This window comes from Tursiops truncatus, chromosome 8 (genome assembly GCF_011762595.2).
Source record: "Tursiops truncatus isolate mTurTru1 chromosome 8, mTurTru1.mat.Y, whole genome shotgun sequence".
Classification (NCBI taxonomy): domain Eukaryota; kingdom Metazoa; phylum Chordata; class Mammalia; order Artiodactyla; family Delphinidae; genus Tursiops; species Tursiops truncatus.
This window is the reverse complement of record NC_047041.1, coordinates 89266279-89291840: the sequence shown is the minus strand read 5'-3', so window position 1 is coordinate 89291840 and position 25562 is coordinate 89266279. Positions and strand designations below refer to the sequence as shown.

At 38.1% G+C, this 25562-nt stretch overlaps 1 protein-coding gene across 2 annotated transcripts in view; it reads left to right on the top strand.

Annotated features, from left to right (window-relative positions):
- The window catches only part of LRRC4C (leucine rich repeat containing 4C), a 155020-nt gene that overhangs the window by 30143 nt on the left and 99315 nt on the right, over positions 1–25562 (top strand). The window contains exon 2 of one of the 2 annotated variants that reach the window (XM_073808793.1): positions 14790–14870. The exons of the other annotated variant lie outside the window; for it this stretch is intronic. The gene's annotated coding sequence lies outside the window, so the exon portion shown is untranslated. The remainder of the gene's footprint in view (positions 1–14789; positions 14871–25562) is intronic. 2 annotated transcript variants of the gene reach the window in all.

The following is a 25562-nucleotide window of genomic DNA, read 5'->3' as shown; positions in this document are numbered from 1 at the left end:
GAGATCTAAAGTACAACGGACCAAGCAAGATCTAGATTCCATTTCTCTCTCACATTAACAACACAGAGATGGATGGACTAGGCAGTGGTGATGCACTTCTCCACAACATCCTCCCGGGACCCAGGTTCCTTCTCCATGTTGTCTGGCTTGATCCTCCTCTGTGTGCTGCTGGCTCTCTAAAGCCAAGCCCCCATATCAGACTGTAGGATGAGCAGCTTCATTTCAAACATGATCTTGAAGCGGCACACATCATTTGTACTCACGTTCTGTCAGCCAGGGCTTAGTCACATGACCAGCCTTCCCTGCAATGGAGGAAGGGAAATCTCGATTCTAGCTGGTTAACCAGGTATTTTGCTAAAGTGTAGGGCAGGGGTCCCCAACCCCCGGTACTGGTCCGCAGCCTGTTAGGAGCCCGGCCGCACAGCAGGAAGCGAAGCTTCATCTGCCGCTTCCCCATCGCTCCCCCGTCGCTTGCGTTACCGCCTGAACCATCCCCCACACCCCCGTCCGTGGAAAAATTGTCTTCCACCAACTGGTCCCCGGTGCCAGAAAGGTTGGGGACTACTGATGTTGGGGGATGGGTCCGCCATATTGCATGATTCCTGGGATTGCCATCCCTATAGGTTATAATGTGAATGGTGACCCTGGAGTTGGGTCACAGGGCAGCCCTGTTTGGAGATACTAAAAGGAAGCAGGGGAGAATGGATGTGAAAGACAATGAGCATTTTCTGTCATGATGTATTAACTTCTTTAACCCTCAAAATGCCGTACCAGTTTTATTTTCATCTTTACAGGCAACTCAGTCACAAAATTTGTTTAAAATCACTGGTCCCATAGCCACAGCAGTGTGAGATCCAGATAATTTCACACAGAAATTGTGCTCTTAATGACTACTGTATTTCCCCTGTGCCTGAGAAACTAATATTGTAGATAGTAGCTTAATAATTAGGTGCAGTTAATACATCAGTATTATTAAGATGCTACTGTGTTCGGGGAGTTGTGGAGTATATTGTAGAGGTTTTGTGTGTGTATGTGTGGGGGGTGTGGGTGTGTAGGTGTGTGTGTTTTCCAGTGGGTGAGCGAGGTGGCTGATTCCTTGAGTGTATGCTGGAGATTTCAAATTCTGGCCAAAAAATGCCCTTTCTTCAGCTTTCATCACTGCATGTAATTTTTGTTTCTAGTGTTAAGCAGTGATGGTCTCTGTTTTAAAGATATGTTCTTTTCTAATTGAAGTTGGCTATTTGTGTCATACCCTTCCCAAATCTCATAACTTTTAAAACTCATTTTTATCACTCAGAGTTATAATCTTCTCAGTTAGGCAAGATGAAAGTGGTCACTATCGTCTTCCAGTGAAGACTATATTTGCTACCCCACTGAAGAATGCCTTCCTTCTCCTCAGCACTGGAAAATATATTACCCACAACAAATGGTCTTCCCTTCTGATAAAACATAACCCTAACCTATATATTTTGGAGGAACTTTATTATGGGAGGGAGAAAAATCCCAGTTAACTTGAATTTGTTCTTCTCTTCTACCAGTAACATTCAGTGTTCCTTTATTTTTCTTTCTAAATTTACTATATAATGCTTTTAAAATAATTGTTTCCTTTTTGTATTTTGGTGATCACTTTGTGTATGAGTGCACTTTATATTTTTTCTGGTTTTCTTTTGGCAAGAGGCAGAATTAGTTTTTAAAACAGCAATATGTTGAGAGAAGAAAGGAGATGAATGTCAGTGGTTGCTTGTTAGTGAATTAGTGCTTTATTCCTTTTTAAAAAAAATTTATTGAAGTATAGTTGATTTATAATGTGTTAATTTCTGCTATACAACAAAGACTCAGATATATATATATATATATATAGATAGATATATATATATATTCTTTTTTATATTCTTTTCCATTATGGTTTATCCCAGGATATTGAATATAATTCCCTGTGCTATACAGTAGGACCTTGTTGTTTATCCATTCTATATGTAATAGTTTGCATCTAGTGTATTTTTAGGGTATAGACTGAGATGCAGCCTGATTCCCTAAATTTGTTTTTGACACTCAACTTGTAAGCTGTGAGACCTTGGGCAAATCACTGTACTTTCTGTGTTTTTCTTACCTTATTTGCAAACTGGGGATAACAATAGGATGAAACTTGGAAAGTTAGTATGAGGATTAAAGAAGTTAATGGATGCAACAGTGCCTGGCACATGGTAAGCAACTTATACAGTTTAGCTGTTTATCATCATTTTCTTCATTGTCATCTTCGTGTGGACTGGGTTAATAATCATTCTGTTATCTCTATGCTTATATATTGGTTCCTAGGTGTATTGGTTTGTTGACATTGAGAAGTTCAACTGCAGCAAGTGAACTATTCCTCCTTGGTTTAAGTCCCTTCAGATAGACAGGAGGATTTTAAGTAAAGAATATTTTGAAGAATCTGGAATTTTTCACTCTTCCTATTCAGAACAGATTTAGGTTAGAATCAAATGTAATTGTAGGCTCAATAAAAGATATGCTGAAACACTCATGGTAGAAGGAAAAAGGTGTTGAGATTGTTGTTATTTTCCATATCTTCTCAGTAACTTAACTGGTCACAAAATATGATTGATCATTTTCTCTGTAAGTAGGTTTTGGCTAGAGCCTACAAATGATACAATAAGAATATAGACATTGCTCCTAGGAATCTTAAATTATATATATATATATTAGTGTAATATACCTATAGACATTATTGCAATTGAATAGTTCAAATAATTACCGTTCTCGAAATGCATATTGAGAAAATTGAGAAACCAAAACGAGTTGAAAGAATTAAGGAGTTTAGGCAGAAATTGTTTTTGAGGTGGATTTTTTATTTTTAAAACTTCCAGCTATTTGTGAAACAAGTTCACACAAGTATCTGAGCATTTTGATTGGGTCCAAATCCAAACTTGCTGTCCAGAAGGTTGGATGCATCACTGTAAAAGACCCCCCTCACTATAATTATGGGGATGACAGATTTATGTAGAGACTATGAGCATGATGTACATGAATAATAATGCTCAATTTTGCTATTTTTAGGAGACAGGCACATTGCTGTAATATTTAACTATACAGAGTAGCTCACTTTGTAATTCCAGGACTCTTTTTTTTTTTTTGCGGTACGCGGGCCTCTCACTGCTGTGGCCTCTCCCGTTGCGAAGCACAGGCTCCGAACGCGCAGGCTCAGCGGCCATGGCTCAGGGGCCTAGCCGCTCCGCGGCATGTGGGATCTTCCCGGACCGGGGCACGAACCTGTGTCCCCTGCATTGGCAGGCAGACTCTCAACCACCGCGCCACCAGGGAAGCCCTCCAGGACTCTTGAAGGGCTAATTCTATTACAGAATCATATACTCTGTTGATGTTTCAACCATGGCCTGGTGTAGCACTTAACAATAGGTATGTCTACTGGCTTTTAAAAAGCAAAGAAATGTATTTTCACATAGAACACAAAGTTCAGGGGAAGAGTGGTTCTGGTTTATCTTACTGTTTCAACAGCAGCATCAAGGACAAACATCTTTCCATCATTTTGCTCTACTGTTATGTGCTTGTTACCTTTGTCTTTAGTCAAACGCCCCCTGTAGTCACAAGAGATTACAACAGTGCTAGGCATCATATCCAGACATGATATAGGCCAGGACCAAAGAGTTTAGCTCTTTCTTGAGTCTTTTAAGACTGAGGAAAACTTTCTCAGAAATCTCCACTAAGCTTGCCTTAATGTTTCACTGGCTAGAATCCTATAACCCACTAGCAAAGGAAATGAGGCAACCAGGATTGTCTCAGATGAGTCAGGATCCACTCTTTGAGGCTTTGTGGAGAGCTGCATGGAGGAGGGTAAATACCTGAATAAAACTGAGGTTTACTTAGGAAGTAGAAAGAATGGGGATAAGGATACATTATTTCAGGCGTCAACCGTGTCTATTACACTTGGCATATGGTAGAATACTCTTATGTTTTTGTTTTTATGAAAGAGAGAAAGGAGGGAAGGAAGGAAGGAAGAAAGGAAAGAAGGAGAGAAGGAAGGAAGGGAAACACTTGCATAATGTGTTTTGTTTAATCTTCACTGCCCAGCCAATAGAAATCTGATTTGTTTCTGTCAGTTCCAGGTAGACCACAATAAACGTACCTTTGGGCCAAGCATTAGAGCCACATTTCAGAAGCTGATTAGAATTGGGTGGCCACTGCTTCTTTCTTGGTAAGGGGTCAATTCATTGCAGTAATGTATTAAATAGCCCTTCAAAGTGGACGAACCAAGAAACAATGTCCTTTGGAACTAACGCTCTTAAACAGTATCCAAATTAACGGAAAATGCCTGCACTAATGAAACAAAACATCAGGGCTTTGGCAGGAGGTGATTGGCAGAAACACCGGATGGCTTGATATATCTGTCTCCTGAAGACATAAATGAATTCCTCCTTCTAAAAGTGAATGAACAACTGTGGCTGAAGCTAAAGCAATGGTTTAGAGAAAATGACTTCCTGTCTTCTGCCAGAGAACCTGGGAGCACATTTCTCAGTTTATAGTCAGGAAATCTCAGGCAGAGAGGGGTTAAATGACTCACACACACAGTCCCTCAGCTGTTTTATATCAAAACCAGAATTTGAACCCCAGGCAATGGGTAACTACTGGGCTATAGTGCATCTTCAAGGTTAAGTTTAATGATCCATAAATCAGTTTATTTCCATCACCTTCCTTACTTAGGACAAACCATGTTCACCCTGATCCTTTGAAGAGAAGAAGTGAGAACATGATAACAGACGAAGTAATTTACTTTGGTAATCTTATTTATGCATCATGAGTATATTTTGAGATAGTTATTGTTATTCTTATTTTATAGATAACTGCACTTTCTAGAGATTAGGTAATAAGTCTTAGGTCTCTCAGCTAGAAAGTATCGTATCTGGGATTCAAATCAAGATGTATCTGATTCTACACGAGCTCTATATGCCAACCTGCTTCTTTGCTTGGTATTTAGTCAAAAACACCAAGTAAACAAGCAAACAAACCACAGGAGTTCTTATTACAGAAGTAGCCTTAAATATTTGAATATAAAAGTATAGATTGAGAATCTATGTGAATGATAACTTTGGAGTTCAGCGTGGAATGCCTCTGCAACCATAATAAAGATATTTAGGATTTGTTTCTCTCTGTATAAATGCCAAGTAGCATTTCTTACACTTGAGGATTAGGTGAAATTTCTTCTGATCCAAAATTCTTTTCTCTCCAGGGTCACTGTCATCTCTAAAATTTTACCCAGACATCATTAACGTGTTTGTGTAAGCACTTCATTAGTAGCAGAGAGGCAGTTAAGGTCTGGGAAGATGAGTCTAGAATCTCTATTTCTCAAAAAGAAAGTTATTGATGTTTTGTGCAGTGATATGTCTATATAAAAGTGTTTAGATAAAACATTGTTTATGCGAATAAGCATAAAACATGCCATATATTTTCATACATGGATTACACAAAGCTTTTGATTGTTTTACTTTCATTTGTCGTGCGTTCTCTACTGCAACAATATAGGAGCTTTCCATTTTGTGTATTAAGGGTCATAAGGACATGTGAAATCAATCCTAGGCACACATTTTGAAGCTGGGCCATTTTATCTTTGCCATCCTGTAGGTTTCAAAGCATCTCTGCTTCACAAAGAAACCCTGAATGAAAGCAAAATGGAGTAAAAATTTTTAGAAAGAGCTTTTTATTTTTTGTCTCCTCTTGGAAATCTATATCAATACTTGACCTTTTTACACCCCTATCAGGATACAATGGAGTCTGCCTGTGCTGACTTGGAACCTTAAAGTGTGTGGTAAGATCTATTTGTCTTGCGAGCTGTCTGTTCCTTGGGGCAATGTGTGTGTGTGTGTGTGTGTGTGTGTGTGTGTGTGTGTGTGTGTGTGTATGTACATAATTGCTTGGTCGCTACATGTGAATAATGTTTTGTGGTTTACACGATGCTTTCACCTATAGCATTTCATTTGAGTCTTCTGCTTCCATGAAGTTGATATAGATGATAGATAGAGAAAGAGAGAGAGAGATAGATGATAGATAGATAGATAGGCAGACACAGAGATACAGAGATACAAACAGAGAGAGATAATAGGTTGAACATAAGTATAAATGATTCATTGAAGCTCAGAGAAGCTAAGTTCATGTAACTGGTTAGAAGCTGGTTAGAACCAGATGCCAAATAATCCTCCTAACACTGAACACCACAGGGGGCCCTTCCAAGATGCATCTATAAAATAGACGTCCAGATGAGCATGTGATCTTTGCTGTGTCACAGCACAGGATACTGCAGTGAGAATATCAGAAAATGACAAAGCATCCTAAGAACAGAAATCTGTGTAAGGCATTACGTAAGCTCTTTTAAGTTAAAGTAACTTACTGGATGCCAGGAACTTCTTTAAACCGAAATCAGAGAAAAGGAGACCAGTTGGTATAAAATGAGGAGGTGAAAGTTCTATTCATTTGTTTCTTATCTCATGTATACAGGCCCCTCAACCTCCGAACTGAACTCTTATACACATGCACATTCCCTTGCAATTCAGTTACTTTTACCTTCCTTGCTGCAGGCCTCTGGGGACATGGGGCTGAGGGCAGTGCAGGGGGTGAGGGAGTGAGAAGGTTTGAAAATGCCTCTGGTTGTTAAGTCTGAATATGAATATGGCTGATGTTTGGAGGAGGATTGGTTGCAAAAGGGACTGCTGTGTAGTCTGAGGTGCTTGCTGTTTGTATCAGAGAAGAATCACGGGGTGGATTTTGCTTCACCCACTGAGTAGTTAAATGACATCATGCAATCTTTTAGTTGTCCTGGTATTTAATTACTTCCTCTTTATAGGAGCAAGAATAATCGCTGTCTCCTAGTATTATAATGAAAAGTATAATGAATATACCTAAAACCAAAAAGAGACAAGCAATAAAATGCAGCCACTGCAATGATGGTATTCTGCAGTTTGTAGGAGATCATGCTTGTTGGTTCTGAGTGGCCTCCTTTCCAGGTACTCAGGAGGGGCTTGTCTTGTGTTTATATTTCTTTCCTACAAAGATTCCCAAATTGCCAAATGCACCACTGCTGCTTGCAGTATCCCAATGAGAGTATCTGATTTTGGTAGATTTTAAACTACCTAAACCTGAAAAGACAAATCTATGTCACTTTTAGAATGTTACAATTAAAACCTCAGCTTGAGAAATAAATGAAGATATGCAGAGCCAGTTCACTTCTAGGGTGAGAAAAAGTCGTTCATCATCACAACTTGGTGTTAAGATCACAATGGTTCTGTTTTTCAGTCCAAATAAATGGCTAAGTAGTCTACAGAAATAAGCAAAGTCAGATGACTTTCAATTGCTCTGCACTAAATTGGGAAAAAATGAATATCTTGTCAGGAAGAAAGGTAATATACTGTCTGTGCTGTTTTATTTAATCAAGTCCCTCTGATTTGGAAATTTCAAAATAATCATTTTTTCATGAATGTGTCTTCGAGGAAAAAAAAAAGCTAGAGATTCACTGCATATTATAGTGAACAAAGCATTTTAGACATGATGTATTTAGAGATATCAGATTACTTTTATCTAGTTTTCTGAATGCAGTTTTCCAGGAAAGGTCATTAAGTGTGTGTGTGTGTCTGTGTGTGTGTGTGTCTGTATACGCATATATTAAATATATTTAATTGTTATATATAATATATGTATATACATACTTTTTTGATTTCTTAAATATATAGAGAAAAGGTTTTTTTTTCACTTTGACATCTAATGACTTCTGGTCTCTCTTTCTTTGAATCCAGAGTGTAATTTAGCAGTCACTTTTGTTTCACTTTTGAATGAAGTGTGAATTCAGTGCATTTTATAATACAGTATGTAGTTATTGGGAAATGAGACTAATTTGATTCCAACCAACATATTTTAATTAACTGTTTGCTGTAGGCCTAATACTCCTGGGTATATTAGGATTAAAAAAAAAGCACAGTCACTGTTCATGTGGTCCTCATGAGCTAAAGAAGTGGTTGTTAACTGGGGGTGATACTAGCTATCACTCAGGGGACATTTGACAATATCTAGAGACAAATTTGGTTATCACAGTTGAAAGGGAGATGCTACTGACATTCAGTGGGTACAGTCCTGCTAAACATCGTAGAATTCCCAGGACAACCCTATAAAAAAAATTATATAGCACCCAAAGTCAGTAGTGCTGAGGGTACGAAACCTTGTCTATAGGGTAGAGAAATAAATAAGGCACTGTGATAAGTGCCACTTTAGAGACATGAATGAAGTGCTCGGGGAACTCAAAGGAAGGAGAACTGGGGCTGGAGAGGTGTTGAAAAAAAGCTTTATGGAGGAAATGACATTGGGGCTTGGCCCAGAACAATGAAGAATGTTTTCCCTAGCGGAGGATGGAAAGCAGAGAGCATTCTGGGTAGTGGGGCAAAGATGAGCCAAACAGAAAACTAATCACCCACAAGGCTTTGACTGCATGCGGTTACCACTGAGGCAGACTTTGAGTCATGGTTATGTACAAATCAGGGTAATGACATAACTCTATGTGGGAGGGTTTTTTGTTTGTTTCAAATGTGGATTTTAAGCTGCCTATGAAAAAACTCTTAAGAGAAGATATAAAATCATTTTCTACTAGCAGGAGGAAGCTTTTCTGCCTTCAGTTTTCCCATAGTGCAGTCAGTGTGTTTACACACTGGCCGCTAACTCTTCCTGTCTTCCAAAGCTTTCTGGAACTTGAACTTGGGACAAGAGCTTTACACAAGCTTAGAACCCTTTGGGAGATAAAGTGATTCCCATGTCTGGAAAACCAGAATATTAAGACCTTCAAAAGGCTCTCTGACAGAAAAGACCAGAGAGTCATTCAGGTTTTCTTTAATACTTACGGTACTATGCAGTGGCCCAGAGTGTGGGCTCTGAGAGTCTCCCCTCAAGAACTTACCCCTTGTGTGATTTTTGATAAGTAATAGAATCCCTTTTCGCTACTATCTTCTTCTTCAAGTGCATATAATGATATCTATATCAGAAGATTGTTTTGAAGATTAAATCTCATACCATTTACAGCCTGATTTGTAGTAGGCACTCAATATTAGTTATTTTCACTTTCCCCATTTTGGTGTGAAAACATGGGGCTCTTAGGCAAGATTCTAGCCTTCCTGGTTGGCAGAGAAGACATTGCAAAGGATAGCTTTATAATAGGAAAATGCTGAGTGCTGTGGGCAGATAATGAGGTTGTTCAAGAACCGTTCAATTAACAAAATGAAACGAGTGTGGTGCACGCAGTTGTTACGCTGAAGATGTTTTTGAAATGTTGATGCTGACGGCACACGTGGTGATTTTAAAAGGTCCATATTTAAATTAGTATTAAAAAAAGGGAAGGGATTATAGGATTGGGTGGTGGGAGTGTGAGGTTGAAAGCAAGCAACTTTAGTTTAGATTAAAGAAAAGTCTCTTGAGTGATTAAAAGACAACCATAAAGTCCTCCTGGGGAAATGGTATCACTTTATCTCCTGCTGAGCAGGTGGTATTATTCCTCTTTGCTTAGATTCCTGATAATTCATGGCAGGAATGGTAAACAAATTATTTTCTGCTTCTTGTGAGCATGAATACTGGAAGATATATATATATGTCACATACATACCTTTTACTTCTAATGTTTATATTTTAGTTAAAAATTCATTGAATAGTGAGTTTTATCATTAAAGAATGAACTGCTTCTATAATCTAAAAAGGTAGAAATCGAAATATGGTACTTCTACTTGTAACCTCTTATATAAACAGTGTTTTGAGGGTTCAAACTAGGATTATTAAAATATCAGAAGATAGATTTCAGTTTCTTTTAGCTAATATCTTTCCCACTGATACAAATAATAGTGGTGAGGGAAACCACATGCTTCTGTTCATATTTTTCCTACTAATAGGAGATGAGATGATTTTCACCACAGTTAAGTTAGAAGAATGAATCTGTCATATATGTCACCTCACAGAAGCATCTAAATGAAATGCCAATGTTATCATTTTCCACATCCCTTAATCACCATGGAGATTAAGTACTAAATCAAAAGTCTGCAGAGTTAACCAAAAACAAAGTAATATTGAGTATTCAATGTCTGGAAAAAGTATGGAACAATCCTATTCATTTTTTTTCTCTTTTTCCCTAACAATTGATTAAAAAGTTCGGAATTTCCTAACAATAATTTGTGTCACATATAATACATCAGTATTGAATACTGAGCCCCAAACACAGTGTTAGCAGCAGTATTTTATTTAGTGCTAAAAAGAGAATTTTTTAAATTTTATTGAAGTATAGTTGATTTACAGTGTTGTGTTAATTTCTGCTGTTCAGCAAAGTGATTCAGTTATACATATATATTCTTTTCCATTATGGTTTATCACATGATATTGAATATAATTCCCTGTGCTATACAGTAGGACCTTGTTATTTATCCATCAACATATATGCACCCAATATAGGAGCACCCAAGTACATAAAACAAATAGTAACGGAGATAAAGAACATTATTATTCACATTCTACACATGAAGAAAATAATCCTTAGAATAGATTAAGAATGTGATTGAATTCATGCATCCAGAGAGGGTGATGAAATAAATTTAATTGTTCAACAAATCTGCAATTTCTAAAGTAAAATAGAATGAAATGGAATGGAATAAAGTAGGATAGAATAGGATAGGATGGAGTAGACTAGAAATAGAATAGGACAGAATGGAAAACTTAGAGTGCATCACGTTATACGGTTTGATTTGTGAAACTTTACTTTCAGTTTTGAGAGTGGTGGAGAGAAAGATAAAGAGATAGAGATAGGGATATGAGAAAGAGAGAGGTGTTGCACTGTATATGGACCTCTTTAGGGGTCTGTTGATATTATAATGCCATTTTGTGCTAGTTGTTCATGAGCTATTAATTGGAAAAAGTATGATTATGTAGTTATTCCAGTGAGCATGTATTAAGAAATCCAGGTGCAATGGAATACATAAATGTCTCTAATGCAATATAAATGGTAATAATAAGTACTTTAAGGTCAAATTCTACCTCTTCCTTGAAGCCCTCTCAGATTCCTAAAGTCAGTCCACACTGAGCTTTTCTCTTTTAAGAATCTCTCTAATATAGAATTAGCTGCATTATATTTACTACTTAGTTATTGTTCTGACTTTTTTAAATGAATTTTTTATTTGTGCATCTCAACGACTTAACAGACTGTAAACTTCTAGCTGCTCTTGAATTTTTCTACTCACATTTCCAGTACCAGTTCTTTGCTACATGATGAATACAGATTTGATGATTGGTTGATAGATAGAGGGATATATATATATAGCTAGGAAATTATTACATTAACTCCTGTCAAATTTCCTTTCCTTCTTATGATATTAGCTACATTCTACCAACTACTATATTTATGTACACTCCCAACTAGTATTTAAAATGCTCCTGGCAGATAGCAACTCTTCCTTATACTTATTTCAGCACACTGTACCAAACACAGTGTCTGCACTTAGTAGATATACGAAGTGAATAGTTGTCAAATGGAAATTGAATGACTTTAAAAAATAATAAGTGTGATATATATAGGAAGCCTAGTACAGAATGAGTACAGGGAAGGCTTTCAATAAACATGAGCTGAATGAATGAGTCCTGAATTCTAACTTTTGCCATCAAGTAGCTGTGAGACAATGTCAAATCACTTTCCCTTTCGGGGATTCATTTTTCTCATCAATAACATAAGGTGTTTGGATTGAAAGATGGTTTTCTACCTACTTTTCAGACTCTAGGAAGGTACTGCAGTACTTCCACGAAGAATGAAGTATTTCCTTAGCCAATGATAGGTATTATATTGGAACTAAGATATTCTATAAAAAGAAGCACTCCATGCTAAAATTGTTTGAAAAAATACTGGTGTAAATCACAGTGAGGAAATTTTCCTTTTTAAATCAGTTTGAACCTATACAATTTAAAAGTCCATCCAGTTGTTATTACAGTAACAAAGGAAGTGAACAAGCAGTCCTTCTGTTCCAGAAGCCACATTCAAATGAATTTGACATTAATATCATAGGAATGTTGGAGACAGTAATTAACTGTAAAGGTGTATAACAGTTCCTTCACTATAGATAGAAATGTATGTTCATCTGTTATCCATGAAACAGACTTCAAAGAATAATCACTTCTAAGAGACTAGAATAAAATATTTTATTTCTTCTCTTTTCTTTACTCCGTATTCTTTTTTCATTTAAGAGAGCAGCATGCTGAAACATTTTATTGAATTGCTTCTTTGATAAGCTCTTGGGTAGTATGGGCTTGTTTCTCTCTCTTCAATTTAAATTGGCAGGTTGGAAGATAAACTTTTTCTGTTTTGATTGATCTGTTGGAATGTAAAGATGGCTATTGGTTGGTGTTTATTAGACTCTAAAATCAAAGATGCTGAGCCTGAGATGTTCATCTGTGGCTTAGTAATAATCACAATAATAAAGGTGGTAAGTAATAGTGGTAATATTAATACTAATTAAAAGCTCTATTTAATTTTATTTGTTGCTTACTAGTGCCAGGCACTGGGCTAAATCCTTTACATATGCAATCTAATATATTCCTTATGACAACCCTGTAGGAGAGGTTCAATTATTATAGAAGAGGAAAATGAACACTTTTCCCAAAGTTAATATTTAGTATGTGGTGAGTCAAGATTCAATGAATTTCTAATCTAAAAGAAGTGAAGATGAAAGGCTGTGCAGAGAATTCACACAAGGTAGCATGAGTACTTTAACCGAGACACATACAAGTATAAATTTCTAAGATTGTTCATCCATGTATTGATTCATTTGTTTATTTGTATAGCTATGCCCTCAATGTTCACAATATTATTTTTATCCAGAATTCCAGGGCTGGCAGGTCCTTAGAGCTCCTCCAATACTTTCATGCATTGTCAGAATCCCTTACTATAGCACCTCTGAGAGCTGGCCACAGAACCGCGATGCTGAGTACTTTACCAATAAACAGTCTCCCTGTAGGCACACAATATCTGCTGTTCAGTTCCTACAGATGGTACTTGAGCCAAACTAGGTTTCCCTGTACCTTTCATTCTTGGTTTTGCCTAATAAGGCCAATTAAAATTTTGTGATCATGTTTGCAACAAGATAACCCTTCTTCGAGGCCATTATTTGACTCTCCTGTCACCAAGTCTTCCGATAGGGTTAACATCCCAATGTTTCTGTGAGATTAAAACTGTGCAATCGGCAACTTCCCTGGTGGCACAGTGGTTAAGAATCTGCCTGCCAGTGCAGTGGACACGGGTTTGAGCCCTGGTCTGGGAAGATTCCACATGCTGTGGAGCAACTAAGCCCGTGCGCCACAACTACTGAGCCTGCGCTCTAGAACCCGCTAGCCACAACTACTGAGCCCACGCACCACAACTACTGAAGCTCATGCGCCTACAGCCCGCGCTCGGCAACAAGAGAAGCCACCGCTCGCCGCAACTAGAGAGAGCCTGCGCAAAGCAACGAAGACCCAACGCAGCCAAAAATAAAAATAAATAAATAAATAAGTAAATTTATAAAACTGTGCAATCATGTAAATTGTTTAGGAGAGTGACCAACACCTAATAAGCACTCTGTAAGTAACAGATGATGATAATAGTGCTAGATATTTATTGGATTAGACTTCATTTATGAAATTATTCTTCTCTTGGTTGACTACATTTTGTCTACAATTATTTAGATGTAGATACTAGCTTTCCTGAAATGTGTTACTGCTAGTAGGACACAATGCTTCAGGTTCACTGGTGTACATCATTAAATTGAGGCCAATCAATTAAACTTTGGTTTAGTGATTGGCTTCATTGATAGGGTCATTGTCAGTGTCCACTTCTGCATACATAATATCTGGTTCTGCCTTGTTAAGTTGTTATATTTAAATGTCCTTTAAAAAACCTAAACCATTGCCTGACTTTCTGATTGCACATTAGAAAATAGTAATAATAAAAAGAAAAAGGAAAGATGGAAACTCATTGTAAAAAATAAATAGAAGCTATTTCAATGATACTTCACTATATAAGAATGAGGAATAGAAGCATAAGTGAATGTAGTTAAAGTCCGACCAGTGATCATGACAGGTCCACCGTTCGAAGGCTGAATTTGCCTTTTTCACTAAGCATACCAACTCTTTGCTTATTAACATCATAAAATTGTAATAAAATAGAAAGGTTTCGCTACAGACTAGACAAGGCCAGACAGCTGATTAAAAGATGCTAAAATGTGCAGCTCTCTGGAGCCTAAAGTCCCTTTTAAGGTTGATTTTGAATGACTTGTGGGGGGGGGGGGGAGCCTTCCAGGAGGAAATGCATCTTTGTCTGGGGTTAGGTCAAGGGCTGGATTCCCAGGGCTCTGGGGAACCTTGAGGAGAAATCCCTGAGGCAAAGCCCAGACAGAGGGAGTCACCAGATCCTCGGAAGGGGGAGGGGAGGATTTACCATCACTCTGCACTGATTTTCAGCTGCAACACTTCTCAGGCAAAGAATATGCCAATAGCCATTCTCTCCTGATCTGACTGCCTGTGGTAGGCACGGCAGCCTCTGAGGTTCTGAAGTCTCCAGCTGAGATGCAGTATCAATAAGCCTGAACACCAGTAGGGCCAAGTGCCACTTCAGTATCGTTTCATCTTCCTGTGTGTTGCTTTTGGCAGGGGGGAATGTTCTAGGCTGTGGCTCCTTGTCTTGCGGGTTAATGGCATTTTCAGGCTGTGTGGGATCTTACATCACCGAGTCCAATCGCCTCATTTTGCAGATCACCAAACTGAGGCTGAGAGAGAGGGGACTTACCCAGAGTTACTCAGCTAGTCAGTGACAGACAACAGTGGAACTTGCGGTAAGTTGCATGGCCTCTTTGGCCTTCTCTTTTCAAGTCTATAAAATGGAAGTAAGGGATAGGTCTACACAGTCTCTCCAAAATTCCTTCTTATTCTAATATTTTACTTCTGTGATTTTTAATTCGAGACTCTTAACTACCAGTGTGATTTCCACTTTGCGATAATCAAGATGCAAAAATAATGCCTTTTGGTATCTAAATGACAGTGTTCAAACATTCTGATGAAGGCTAAAGTTCTAGGTCATATTTTGCATTGTGTACAGATACTTTCCTCAGTATGGGGCATAGATTTGGATTAAGCATTTTGAAAATGCACCCTGCTTTTGAATATGACTGATAATTTACTCTGTTGCATCCTAACACTACAAACGACTGCTTCATAAAACTGTACTATGTTTTATTATTATTATTGTCTTACACTGCTTTTTATTCGTTGCTGAAAACTTCAGGTCACATGAATAAGGATGCTGAAGAGGTCATGCCATACAGGATAACAACGCCCAAGTTGGGTTTTAGTTAGTTGAATACTCTTTTGTTTATAAACAAGGATTGGCTTTTCTTTTTTCGTCTCACTTCTTCAGCAGACACATTTTAGACAAACTGACAGCAAATCCATTATGTAATGGCAGCTATAAAAGCTTTCATCAGGAGGGTGCATGTTTTGTGTCTCTGTATGAAATAAGCTGGGTTATGGAAGCAGCAAGGGCAAAAGACTCAAGAGTAAGATAGACCTGGAGTTTCAAGTCATTGTCTCCATGGAATTTGGGGGTTAGGGTACGGGTTAGGGTTAGGGTACGGGTTAGGGTTAGGGTATGGGTTAGGGTACAGGTTAGGGTCAGGGTACAGGTTAGGGTTAGGGTACGGGTTAGGGTATGGGTTAGGGTCAGGGTACGGGTTAGGGTTAGGGTTAGGGTACGGGTTAGGGTATGGGTTAGGGTCAGGGTACGGGTTAGGGTTAGGGTTAGGGTACGGGTTAGGGTATGGGTTAGGGTCAGGGTACGGGTTAGGGTTAGGGTTAGGGTTAGGGGGGTGAGTAGGTAGGAGGAGCATGAAATGTAACATCCCTTTTCCATTTGTTTCCCCTAAAGTCATGATGCGTCTTTCTAGTGTTTTCAAATTCCATCTGTCAGGTACATTAAATATCCATTCTCCTCTGTGAAACATGTGAACTTTATTTTTAAAGTACTGCTTATAATGCAGAGAATTCTGAGATATGAAGAGTTTGTTATAGGGAGAAGCATCTTTACACCATTGGGCATGTAGATTTACAGGCATTTATTACCTAGATGACATTTGACAAGTTATATACAGTAGTGTTTACAGGGGTATTATAAGGATCAAATGAGATAATGTATATGAAAGAAATGTGTACAACAAAGCATCACAGAAGTCTTTTTTCTTCTGTTTATACTGCCTGTTAAAGCAAGCGGATGGATATATAGAACACTGTGAAGGGTTGAGAAGGAGAGGGTGTGAGAAGCAAATATTTTATTTTTCCAATAAAATCATGGCTTAGAACAAAGAGACTACCGGGATGCAAATGAAATGTTGCTGCTGGAATATCCAAGGCTCATGCTTCTTCAAATGTTCTGTACATTTGAGTTGTTTGAGGCTATTGTTCAAATGCAAACTCTGATTCATTAGGCCTGGTGTGAGGTCTGCAAGTCTGTATTTCCAGAAATCTTCCTTCTGATGCTCTGCAACACTTTGAATAGCAAGATCCTGCTCTATCAGAGCAACAGGCATAGCCCAAAGTGAACTGAGTGTCTTACTGGGAAAGAAATCAATGTGTCCACGCATCTGTTGGGATTCACATATCCAGGGGATTCACATATCCAGGGAATACCACTAGCCTGGTTAAGGTCCCCGCTTGCCATACAATATAGGAGTATTCTGCATTTATTAAGTGTTGAGAAGAGCTTCTGTTCCTATTAGTTGAGGTTTCTGGCTGAAAGATAGCAGCTAGAGAGAGGTTTATATACAACACAATTAAGAATAAACAAGATCCAGGGAGCCAACACACGAGGAAGGCAGTTGAGTTCTTTCTGTTCCTTTAGCAGGCCTTGTCTAATAGAGGTCATTGAATTCTGCCTTAAGAATCTCAGATATGTGATTGGTTGTCTGAACTCTCTACTTTCCCTTGGCACGTTGTGTATTTACATTGACTTGGGTCACTCACTTCTCTAACGTAAATGTGAAACAGGAAGAAACCATGTGAGAAGTTCCTCTCTTTTTGATATTTTCACCTTAGTTAAATACATATTTACTAAGCACTAGGTTACAAAGCAGTGGAGTAGGCTCTGGGAGGAGCCTAAGGATCCTGAAATTAGGTCCCAGGGACCCTCAGTTTACCTTCAAACAAACTGACAGGGTAGACAGACATAATAACCAAATACAAGGCAGACTGAGCTTAAAAAGATCTATCATGTCAGAGATCTCAAAGAAATAGAAATCGGCTCTGCTGGGAAGGGAGTTAGGAAGACTTTGTGAAGGGGAAGAACTTGGAACATGGCCATTTGTACGTGAAGGCCAGAGGATAGCTCGAGGCAAAGTCTTTGTCATATTGTAGGTCTATAAATGGAGAGCAAAAGCAAAGAGACATAGTTTAGTGTAATTTGACTAACAGAGTGCTGAGATTACAATATCATTCTTTGGAATTTAGGCTAATGCTTAGAGCTTGAGTGAGATTGTTGGACGGAAGGGAGGACATATCAGGGTGGCATTTTAGCTGTTACTTCTCTCAAACTTTGATTTTTTTTCCCCATTGGGCCTACTTTGTTGGAATCTGCAGAAGAAAGGATCATCTTTTATATAGACACCTCCCCTTAGCCTATGGAACATAGCATTTCAGAAGGTAACATGAATCGGGGAGGGGAAAGAGAGAAAGGATTTCAAACTGCCTTAAAAATGTGTTGCTGGGGCTTCCCTGGTGGCGCAGTGGTTGAGAGTCCGCCTGCCGATGCAGGGGACACGGGTTCGTGCCCTGGTCCGGGAAGATCCCACATGCCGTGGAGCGGCTGAGCCCGTGAGCCATGGCCGCTGAGCCTGCGTGTCCGGAGCCTGTGCTCCGCAGCGGGAGAGGCCACAAGAGTGAGAGGCCCACGTACCGCAAAAAAAAAAAAAATGTGTTTCTGTATCAAGTCATTTACCCATTAAGTGATCCTTCATTACAACTCCTAACACTCAGATGTGATAAGGATGTTCATTTCTCTAACTTGTGTGAATTTAAATTCCTTTTTTGTTTTTTGGGGTTTTTTTTTTTGCGGTACGTGGGCCTCTCACTCTTGTGGCCTCTCCCGTTGCGGAGCACAGGCTCCGGACGCGCAGGCTCAGCGACCATGGCTCACGGGCCCAGCCGCTCCGCGGCATGTGGGATCCTCTCGGACCGGGGCACGAACCCGTGTCCCCTGCATCGGCACGCGGACTCGCAACCACTGCGCCACCAGCGAAGCCCCTAAACTTTGTATTTTAACTTGCATAAAAAATGTATACTTTAACAAAAGTACTGTTGTTGGAATAAAGTGTGGAGATACAGATTAAGCAGTAGGAATACCTTTGGCTTTTATTCATAAGTATCCATAGCAAAAATTTACTATCTAGTGCAGTGGTTCTCCATCAGGAACACTTTTGCCTCCTCACCTAGGAGACAATTGGCAAAGTCTGGAGAAATTTTGCTGTCATGACTGGGAGGAGGGGTAGAGCCAGAGATGTGCTAACCATCCTACAATGCATAGGGCAACGCCAAGTACTGGGTTGGCTTTCATTCGTTTTCTTCTGTAAGATGGCTCTAGTAGCACTTAGTTGTCTTTAACTTCATTCGAAACAATTTGGTTAGTTTGTATGTGACAGCTGTCATATCAGCCTGCATTTAAAAAAAGACTTATCAAGATCAGTGAATTTTTGTGTAGTCATTTTAATATGGAAGATGGAAGGAAGAAAGCAACATTTTTGGCCTATTATGCTTTATTATTTCAAGAAAGGTAAAAATGCAACTGAAACAAACAAAAAATACTTGTGCAGTGTATGGAGAAGGTGCTGTGTCTGATCGAACGTGTCAAAAGTGGTTTGCGAAGTTTCATGCTGGAGATTTCTCACTGACGATGCTCTACTGTTGGGTAGACCAGTTGAAGTTGATAGCGATCGAATGGAGACATTAATTGAGAACAATCAACGTTATACCACTCGGGAGATAGCCGACATACTCAAAATATCCAAATCAAGCATTGAAAATCTTTCGCACCAGCTTGGTTATGTTAATTGCTTTGATGTTTGGGTTCCACATAAGTTAAGTGAAAAAGACCTTCTTGACCGTATTTCCACATGAGATTCTCTACTTAAATGTAATGAAAACATTCCATTTTTAAAACAAATTGTGATGGGCAATGAAAAGTGGATACTGTACAATAATGTAGAATGGAAGAGATCGTGGGGCAAGCAAAATGAACCACCACCAACCACAGCAAAGGCTGGTCTTCATCCAAAGAAGGTGATGTTATGTATATGGTGGGATCAGAAGGGAGTCCTCCATTACGAGCTCCGTCCAGAAAACCAAACAATTAATTCCAACAATTAATTCCAACAATTAATTCCAACAATTTCAACTGCTCCCAATGAGACCAGTTGAAAGCAGCCCTCGAAGAAAAGCGCCCAGAATTAGTCAACAGAAAATGCATAATCTTCCATCAGGATAACACAAGACCATATGTTTCTTTGATGACCAGGCAAAAACTGTTACAGCTTGACTGGGAAGTTCTGATTCATCTGCTGTAATCACCAGACATTGAACTTTTGGATTTCCGTTTATTTCGGTCTTTACAAAATTCTCTTAATGGAAAAAAATTTCAATTCCCTGGAAGACTTCAAAAGGCACCTGGAACAGTTCTTTGCTCAAAAAGATAGTTTTGGGAAGATGGAATTATGCAGTTGCCTGAAAAATGGCAGAAGGTAGTGGAACAAAAGGGCAAATACCTTGTTCAATAAAGTTCTAGGTGAAAATGAAAAATGTGGCTTTTATTTTTATGTAAAAACCGAAGGCACTTTTAGGCCAACTCAATATTATCCAGACCAAAAACTAATATCACCAAGATTGCTCTTGTACAAAAGAGTCCTCTCTTATTAGTTAAGTGACCTTATGTAATAAAGACCTCAGTCTTTGGAGTCAGTAGACCTGGGGTTCAATTCTGGCTTATGGCTTGATCTTGGGAGTTCAAGCTTTCTAAGCCTTAATTTAATTACTTTTAAATTGAAAGTAATGATAATACTTACCCTACAGGTTGTTCTGGAGATGAAATGAGAGGATGTATACGAAGTGATTAGAATCGTCCCTGGCATTCATAGATGGTCAATAATTTTAACTGAAAAAATGATAAACTTTGGTTAAATAATCCAAGTTAGTATTGTCTTTTGAGACCCTCAAAGACTGCTGTTGAGCAGGTGTTAGAAAGAACTGCCTCCAGATCAGACAGCTTTGTTTTAAGTCTTATTGTCTACCTATTAACTGTGTGACCTCGAACAGATACCTAGAACTCTCTGTGTCTCAGTTCCTGCATCTATCAGATGAGGGTGTAAGGAATGTGTATCTTCTAGAGTTTCTATGAGGTTTAAATGAGAGTATAAATATAAACTACTTAGAACAGTGTCCATCACTTAGAAGCAGACAGTTGTTAGCTCTTATTATTCATTTACTTAACATTGTTAGATAAGGCACAACGTGTATATTAATTTTGAACCTTACCTTTCCAAATCCCAGCCCATTGGGTTTTTTTTTTTAACAATTAGAGTAATGAAAATTGCTCTAAAATTATATTTTTAAATCCCTTGCTTTTTCTAAAAAATGAGTACTAAATACCCTGTAACATTTCATTATTCAGTCAGGAGCTTTGTCATCGTGCTGTTGTTTCTTGTACTGGATTATCATACATGAAGCTTTTAAAACTATTGCGGTATGAGGATTTTTCTTACTGTACGCTACTAGACTGTTTCATTCTTTTCTCAGCTCTTTAAAAAATATTGTTTTTGCTTCCTTCTTATCAAAATATCAGCTGTCTGACTCCTGTAGTCTCTACCTTTTCTTGACTTTTCTAACTATCTGCATTTGATTAGTTGCTCAATATTTATTGAACACACTATGTGCTATGCTCTCTAAGATATATTAGTGGCCCAAACTAAACAGTCTTTTCTTGGAGTTTACGATTTAGCAGAGGAAAACATTGAAGACATAATACCAGTTAAATAATTATTTAGTTCAAGTATGATCCATGTCCAGACTGAGGGGTATCAGTTGCTATAGTTAAGGGCAAACCCTTTTAGCATGGGATATAAGACAGGCCTTCATGGGGAATTGATCATCAAGTGGCAATCTGGAAAGTGAGTGGGCATTAGCAGGGCAAAGAGAACAAGCATTACAAGCAGATGCAACAGCATGTGTAAAGGTCTTGGTTTTGGAAAGGGCATGGCACTAAATGAAGGCATTTTTTAAAGCCCAGTATGGCTAGAGACTGGAAAAAACATCCCAGTTTGTAGTAGTATTGATTAGGCTAGAAAGATAGCCAAGGGCTCAATCATACGTGGTCTTCTAAAGCACGTAAAAGATTGACCTTATTTAATAGACAATGATGAGCCACTAGAAAGTTTAAGCTTGTTGGTATGATAGAGTTTCATCTGAAGAATGGCTAAAAAGTAGGAAAGAATGGAGGCAGAGACACCAGTTAAAATGCTACTGCAGTGGTTCGGTCAAGATGTGGTGAAAGCCATTCAAATTATGTCTCTAATATAAATAAACAGAGTCTGAGAAATAAGACCTAGAAATTCTCTGTGAGAGGAAGGTGGCATTTAGTTTGGGGACTTGGAAAGATTGATTTTGGCTGTTTTGGCTTGTTTACCTTCCACCTTGTTCTTGGCTACATTCCAGAGGATTACAATTGATGAATTGTCTATTTCCAAGTGAACAAAAATACAAATGTACAGCAATAATAAAAATGAGGTTGTATTTGTATAATGCTTAAAAACTATCTGTTATTACATTTAATCAGCAAATTTTCATAAGAAGTGATTTTTACCCCTCCCACCCCTACCCACCCGCCTCCGGCTGCCACTGTCTCTACAGGACTTTGGTCTAAGTTGATGTACCTTAATTTATTGGCAGTATGAAATTTCTACCTTGATAAGCCATCATGCATAATAGAAAATCTTATTTGTTTTATCTTACAGAGAAAGTTAAAATTTAGTAGAAGTGGTCTTCCATTTTGCTCTTTGCATTATTGGGGAGATATAAAAATGTTGACTTATCAGTTCTTGTTTTTAACTACTGATAAAAAAATATAAAACTTTTTAAAAATAAGATATTTACCTACATCTATGCATGCAAGATATATGCCATGTGAATTGTGTAAATATTAAATATGTATACACACAACCCAGCTGTGTAGAGGCTTGAATGACATATTTAGAAAATTGGACATTCTATCTTGTTTTTTTTTAATTAATTTATTTATTTATGGTTGTGTTGGGTCTTCGTTTCTGCGTGAGGGCTTTCTCTAGTTGCAGCGAGCGGGAGCCACTCTTCATCACAGTGCGCGGGCCTCTCACTATCGCGGAGCACAGGCTCCAGATGCGCAGGCTCAGTAGTTGTGGCACACGGGCCTAGCCGCTCCGTGGCATGTGGGATCTTCCCAGACCAGGGCTCGAACCCGTGTCCCCTGCATTGGCAGGCAGATTCTCAACCACTGCGCCACCAGGGAAGCCCCTGGACATTCTATCTTGAACATCTAATCTATAAAATCTAGTCAATGGTCTATATATGTATATTTCTAAAATATGTGTCTCAAATAGGTATAATGCTTGCTTTCTCATGGGGTGATTGGGAGAATTAAATGAGTTCATTTAGACAAAGTGCTTGATTTAGCACCTAACATGTACTATTTAATATATTTTAAATATGCATATATATAATCAGATATAATTTTATCACACACTGACTATATGGTTTATTATAAATTTATGCATGTTGATAATTTGATATAAGATTATATACACAGATACAAATGTACACTATAATACACTATATTAGCTATTGATTATTATGACAAAAATGGTTGCACAGTGATATTCAAAAGTTAAATATGTTAGCCCTGAAGATATGACTTTCACATGAGTTGAGATTCTGGCACAGTTTCTATATCCTGATTTCTCTCATTTACTCACTTATTTCTTTATTCATTATTTAAACAAATATTTACTGGGTCTCTACTTCGTGCCAACGACTGTGACCTGTCCTTAAGAATCTTACAGTCTGGTAGGAGAACAAACAAGAAAGCAAGTAACTGCAATGAAAATGATGTGAACAAGGTGCAGTACATCCTTTTAAAGTAAGAACACATCCATTCTCCTAGATAACATCTGGTTAATTATTATGTACATATTTGCGTATCATTAAACTAGAGAAGGATAGAAATTAAATAGAGGAAATGTAAAGGAGCATTTCTTTCTAAGTATCTATTTTTTATTCACCCTCTTGTCTTCATCTACCACCTACATGCTAAAGACAACCAAATGATTATCAGTAATTGCTATCACTTTCACTTACCCCGGAAGCCTATTTTCATCTGACTTATGGCAATCTGGAGGTGGAGGTTCCATAGACCACTCAAATTCATTCTGCCTAAAATAAATTCATTATGTTCCTTCCTCTAACAAAAATTATTTCTCCTCCTATATGTCTAATCCTTGTTAAGTGTATGATCAACCCCAAAATCACCCCAACTGAAGTCTCAAAGTCTCAGTCAATGTTCAGTGCCTGCCTACAGCCCACAGCCTGTAGGTCATCAAATCCTCCCTATCCCCTGCCATTTTTTTTTCTTTCCCTTTTAGGTAAACACATACACACAGAACCCTAATGCCGAAAATTAGCAGGATAAGAAAACAATTTCAAGTTGCTAGGCAGCAGTGCTTACAGAGAAAGCTCAGAAAATTAAGTCAGTGACTTGGTTATTAAGTGTTGTCAGTAGGTTGTCCCTTTTTCTGTGAGTGGAGAATGTTTCTCTTTAACATGGAATACTAATTTTAAATTCTTTTGATCTAGGAACTTCAAAAACATCCTCATATGCATTTCCACATTGATATACTTGAATTTCTCTTTCCCTCCCATCACTGATATTTTTTGCTTCTAAAGGTAGTTCCAGCTATGAATCCCAGAGTCCTTTTCAAATGTCCAAATGCTCAGGATATGGATGGGAGATTCATACTGCAGTTCATATTTATGAAGAAGTATGTTTTTCATTGTTATTAGTCATTGAAAAGAGATAATCGACATCACAATAATGAAAGATATCATGAGTTGGCCCTGATCATATCCTGAGTGTTCCTGAAATTTCTTTCTGGTCCGTGCTCTTTAAAGAGTCATTTATTAATTCATAAGCATAAGTGCAAAACTATCTGGAACATAGTAGGTCCACAGTAAGTGGTGAATCCTATTCTCCCTTGTAGGGTGTATTTTTTAAAAAATCTGTGAGCATATACAATCCCAAACCTCCCTGAACCTGGGGAAATGTTTCTAAGTTCCCAAGAAAAATCACTGGAAGAAGAACTATAACAGTTTTCTTTTTTCCTTCTTTCATTTTTTAAATGTATTTTAAAATAGTTTTATATCCTGGCAAATATGTGCAGTGGAGTTAATAATATAAACTATAGGTTGAAATGAAAAGTTTAACTATGTCTTTAAAATGTGGGGTTTTTAATGGAATAGCGCAATATATACAGAGGAAAAGGCTGCTTGGAGGGGAAGAAATAGATAAAGAAGACAGTTATTCCTCAAAGGGGTAGAAAAACAGAAGATTAAATTTGCTTTGAATATTTCTTAAGTAAATGGATTGTTATTTCCTTAGCTCCCACGTGACTACATTTTCCTTCTCTTTTGAAAGAATTGAAACTTTGGTGTGCCTTAATATTTCACATCTTTTTTTCACCTGTGTGTCCTGAGCTGGCATGACGGCCCAGCATTGTTAGCAAACAGTCATGTCATTGCTAAATGCATGTCTATTGGTCTGTGCAGCCACCCTAAACCAGATCACTTCCCAGAATGCCAAGGGGAGCATGACAATGGTACTTACTTCATCCTTTATCAGTATGTTATCATATTTATAAGATGGGAGAAGGAAAAACTAGATCAAAGGAAGAGCTTGTGATTCACAAATACAAACTTCTCAAGTGTGGACAAGAGTCATGCATTTGAAAGGATAGTTTGTGAGCATCACCACACAAGTAAAGGATCATTGTTAGCAGATGATTATAATTCATGAAGAAGCGCTTTAGGAAAATATTACTGCTAGTCATTGTGTTGCACGTATTCTTGCTTTCTATAAACCAGATGAATGTAGGCTTATTTGTACACCATAGCTTTCAGCACAGAAGTAAAGGAAAAGTTTATTACCTGTGTTTTCCCCTCCCCTGAGAGGGATTTGTTTCACTTTGAAGTAAGACTGTCATAAAAAGGCTGCAAGTCACAATGCGTGTTGTAGTTTCCTTGGAATGAAGTCCAAACTCTATTCTGCTTTGCCAATTTGTCTGGAAGCCATACAAACATGGGCAAATATGGGGATCAAAATTCAATTAGATTTGCCCCAATGGAAAAATGAAATGTTTCACACTTGGAGGTTGCCCAGGAAATATCATAACCTTTCCGGTATTGCTTAGTTG